Here is a 5,000-nt window from a genome sequence, read left to right as displayed (position 1 = left end):
GATGCCGTGTATTATCGAATCCCTGCTGCCGTGCATCAATGGCAACAAGGAGTAGAGTCGGTAAGTTACCGGATTCTCGAACTGATGTACTCCAAAAAATAAAGAATTAAAATAACAAAGTCTAATCTATATAAGTAATGTTGAATAAAGCTTATTATTAATCTTCTTTGAAGGCAGAAAATAGTAAGGTAAAAATAAAGTCCTCTCTATGCTCTGAAGTAACATATAAAAAAAAACTAGCAATAAAAAAAATACCAAGTCTTCGTCTTGGAAAATAACAAAATCTAAAAGAAAAATCTTCTTTGTGGAAAATAGTAAAATAAAAAAACCAAGTCTTCACCTTGGAAAATAACAAAATCTAATCTAAAACATCTTAAATAAAGCTTGTCTGTAGTCTTCTTTGTAGGCAGAAAATAGTACGTTACAGGACTCTCAAACTGATGTATTCCATAAATAAATAATTAAAATAACAAAGTCTAATCTATATAAGCGCTCTTGAATAAAGCAGTGTAAAAAAAAAAAAATAGCAATATAAAAAAAACCAAGTCTTCGTCTTGGAAAATAACAAAATCTAAAAGAAAAGAAAAGTCTTCTTTGTGGAAAATAGTAAAATAAAAAAAACCAAGACTTCACCTTGGAAAATAACAAAATCTAATCTAAAACATCTTAAATAAAGCTTATTTGTAATCTTCTTTGTAGGCAGAAAATAGTAAGTTACAGGACTCTCGAACTGATGTAGTCCAAAAATAAAGAATTAAAATAACAAAGTCTAATCTATATAAGTGCTCTTGAATAGGCTTCGTGTAAAAAAAATAGCAATAAAAAAATACCAAGTCTTCGTCTTGGAAAATAACAAAATCTAAAAGAAAAGTCTTCTTTGTGGAAAATAGTAAAATAAAAAACCAAGACTTCACCTTGGAAAATAACAAAATCTAATCTAAAACATCTTAAATAAAGCTGGTTTGTAGTCTTCTCTCGAACTGATGTAGTGCAAAAATAAAGAATTAAAATAACAAAGTCTAATCTATATAAGTGCTCTTGAATAAAGCTTCCTGTAAAAAAATAGCAAAAAAATACCAAGTCTTCGTCTTGGAAAATAACAAAATCTAAAAGAAAAGAAAAATCTTCTTTGTGGAAAATAGTAAAATAAAAAAAACCAAGACTTCACCTTGGAAAATAACAAAATCTAATCTAAAACATCTTAAATAAAGCTTATTTGTAATCTTCTTTGTAGGCAGAAAATAGTAAGTTACAGGACTCTCGAACTGATGTAGTCCAAAAATAAAGAATTAAAATAACAAAGTCTAATCTATATAAGTGCTCTTGAATAAGCTTCGTGTAAAAAATAGCAATATAATAAAAATACCAAGTCTTCGTCTTGGAAAATAACAAAATCTAAAAGAAAGGTCTTCTTTATGGAAAATAGTAAAATAAGAATACCAAGACTTCACCTTGGAAAATAACAAAATCATCTTGAAAAAAGCTTATTTTTAATCTTCTTTGTAGGCAGAAAATAGTAAGGCGAAAATAAAGTCCCCTCTAAGCTCTAAAGTAACAAATACGACGTGTTAAAAAAAACTAACAATAAAAAAAAAGAACCAAGACTTCGTCTTGGAAAATAACAATCTAAATTGTGGAAAATAGTAAAATGAAATAAAAACCGACTTCACCTTCGAAAATAACAAAATCAATCTAAAACAAATGACATCTTAAAACAAAACTATTATTTGTTTCGGAGGTTGTCTATGACTGTTCATAGACCGCATAATTTCCACAGAACATTCTCAGAATATCAAGAGAGAAAAGCAGCGTTCTGCGGGAAATCATCTTGGCCAGTGATGTCGTTCTGGGTTTGGTCAGGCCCAGGGAGGTAAGTACCTCGTTATTCTCAAGGGGCCACTTTCCTCTTGCCCCAACCGGGAATCCAAAGAATGTGACCTTGCTAGCCTTCGTCAGCACTTTGACTTGATCACCAAGAGGGGTATAGTACGAAACTTTGTGCGAGGCAGCATCTGACAAGGTATTCTTTGAAAGCTCAAAACGGACGGTGACATCGATCACAACCGCCTCCTCATCTTTTGCAAACACGAGGTCAGGCTTTCTCATCTCTCCCGTCTCGGATATGAACCGTGGCTCTTTGTATACAGACCAGCCCAATCTAGCCGCTTCGTCTGCCAGAATGTTACTGATCTTGTTATGTCGCGCAATTCTTGCTTTCTGTACTGCAGGACATTGACCGAGAATGTGCGAAAGGGACTCGAGTCTGGCAGAGCATTTCCTGCAGGAACGTAAGGCCCCATCTCTGCCTCTGTTCAAACTTTCTCTTGTTGGGTAAATATTTGCCCTTAGTTGTAGTGCTGCGATAAAGAAGCATTGTTTAAAGCCGCACCATGGCCTCAACCAAGCATTACTGATTCTATCATGCGCAAAGTTTACAATGCCCCTTCCTTGAACCGGCTTTTCGCACCATCTCTGAAATTCATGCTCCCTCCAATCGCAGGGTCTCGGATATACAGGTTCTTTTGACACCGAGTCCCTGAGAACGAATGTTGGGATTGCATCACTGTCACCCCCTGCTCGTACCCACAAATTACGGTATTCTTCCTCCATACCCTGCGAGGACACAATATTACGGGTGATAGCATCGGACGAGTTTGCTATACGTTGCAGCCTTCTAACTTGAACCGAAGGGATTGTTTTTTCCAGTTTCAAGATGGCAAGGCCTCCGTCTCGGGCTCTGGCATATAACAGTCCATCACAAGTTGAAGCGGGAAGGTGGAGCCATCCTTTTACCGCCTTTCTAATCTCTTGGTCCAACCCACGGAGAGTTGATTGCTTGCAGTCCGAGTGGTCTGCAGGATATAACAATCTGGGTAGGGCATAGGCATTGAGTAGTTCAACCTTCTGAGTTGGCTTCAGAGGCGCCTCATCGATTTTCGAGATCCATGTCTTTAGCTGATAATGTAGATCAGGCTGTATAGTGCCAGTCCAAGGGCCAATTTTCAGACCAAGGTATTTCGTTGATTCATCAGGTTGGATCATATGGACATCTTTATTTTTGATAGTCCATGGGTCGCAGTTGTTCACCGTATATGAATCTTTGGTTGGGCTTATCATGAAGCCCTGGCACTTTCTGGCCTGAACCTCCAATCCCGATAGCCCACAAAATGATTCCAAGATCGCTAGATTGGCGGCCATACCAACCCAAGATTCGCTCACCAACACCAAATCATCAGCAAACGCAAGAGCTGTCACGTGGTCGGTATCAATGGAGTACCCAACTCCGTGTGACTCTAGGGTGCATATCAAAGGGTCCATGGCAAGATTGAAGAGCAGGGGTGACATGGGGTCACCCTGTTTGACACCAACACGTATGCTAATTTCTCGAGTCGACTCGCCATTGCTTTTGAACGAGGTCGTACACCGATCGTAGGCGTTCTGGATGATGCCCACCACGTGTTCATCTACTTTCTTGTGCCTTAACACCCATAAAATATGAGCATGCGAAACCGAGTCAAAAGCTTTCGCTATGTCGATGAACATGACAGCCAACGGCCTGTGCAATTTCTTAGCGTGTCTCATAAGGTCCTGTAGCACCTTAAGATTTTCAGAGCAGCCAGATGCCGCTATAAAACCACGCTGCCTTGGGTTTAAGGGACAAGCACGAGCAAGACGTGCAGTCATTATTCTGGAAAATAATCTCAGAATCATTGAACCAATCGTTATTGGTCTCCAGTTCCCCAATTCTTTCAGCTTTTCATCGTCCATAACCTTAGGAATAAGAATCGTCCTATTCTTTTTCAACTCTTTGGGAATAATTCCTGTAATCATCCATGCATTAAATAGGGCTGTCAGTGTCCGACCCTCGGGGTCGGCAGCACAGATTGCAGCCCTTGTTAGGCCATCTGGCCCAGCTGCTGACGTTGGTTTAATGGCCCGTATGGCAGTCTGAACTTCCTCCACCGAAATTAGGGGCTCAAAGTATTCGTTATTTGCAACACCTGATGACTTAAATTGGCCCAGGCCATTGAATGGCAACACCTTCTCCCATTTTTCGCAGTAAAAACGATATACATCTGCGTTCGGGATTCGGCATTCATGACGTTCAGTGCCATCCAGGACTAAGGACGCAAGAAGAGAGCGGTTCTTAAAGAAGAGCTTCTGGTGCTTCATGAAGCTTCCTCGTTTTTCCGCTCTCTTCTTCATCCAAGATCGTGTGGGTAATATCCTGGGTTTAATAATGTCGTTCTCGGGTTTTGAACGTTTGCCTTTGTTTTTCACCAATCTCATCGGACAAAGCATCAATGCTGTGGCAGTTTCTACGAGGGCATCATGTTGGCCCTCGCCGTTAAGCCAAGCCTTTATTGCCTCCATTGCAGGCTTTTCCAGGGTCCCAGAATTCTCATTCGTAAGCCGCTCAGCTGCTTGAGCGAGTATGGATGAAGTCCCCGTTGTTACATTTGGTGGGGGAGACAATGTCTCAAGAGGCCTAGAAGAAAAATGTAAGCTGTCTGACATGGGGGCCCCTGTCTTTTTACTTAGGTCCCGTCTCTTGTCAGAGACTTGCTTGTTGGTCTTAGTCCCAAGCGCTTCAGCAATGATCTTATTGATATTCTTTTTCCCCTGAAACTGCAACTCTAGAAGGGCCAGCTGTTCTACTTCCTTCAAAGACCAGCAGCTACGGTGTACCCCTCTCTGCGAGGTACCCTTTATACCATCTTTAATCCTTTCCTCATTACGGGTGACTGGGTGAGCATGCCTCTTGTGCTGCGAAAGGCCACTTAGAGTCGCAAAGCGTGCCTGGCAACATTCACAGACCATTGGTAAGCTTTCCTCAGTTAACTTTATTCCCCCACATTTGGGGGCATGACAGGCAATCGATCGGTGGTTTGAGTTGGTTTTGTCACATTTAGCGCACTTAAACACCAGAGGAATGTCTCTGTGTTTGATGTTAAAATGTGCAACAAGTTCGGATGCTTTGCCCATGTGTTGTTTACAGA

General features: G+C 40.5%; 1 pseudogene; it reads right to left on the bottom strand.

The window, feature by feature from the left end:
* LOC142919105 (28S ribosomal RNA) overlaps window positions 1–5,000 on the bottom strand; it is a 10,622-nt pseudogene that overhangs the window by 2,145 nt on the left and 3,477 nt on the right.

The sequence above is a fragment of the Petromyzon marinus genome, unplaced genomic scaffold, assembly GCF_048934315.1.
Source record: "Petromyzon marinus isolate PM22_M1 ecotype Great Lakes invasive population unplaced genomic scaffold, UKy_Petmar_22M1.pri1.0 PM_G_Scaffold_6, whole genome shotgun sequence".
Lineage (NCBI taxonomy): Eukaryota > Metazoa > Chordata > Hyperoartia > Petromyzontiformes > Petromyzontidae > Petromyzon > Petromyzon marinus.
The sequence above is the reverse complement of the archived record's forward strand: the minus strand, read 5'-3'. Positions and strand labels throughout refer to the sequence as shown.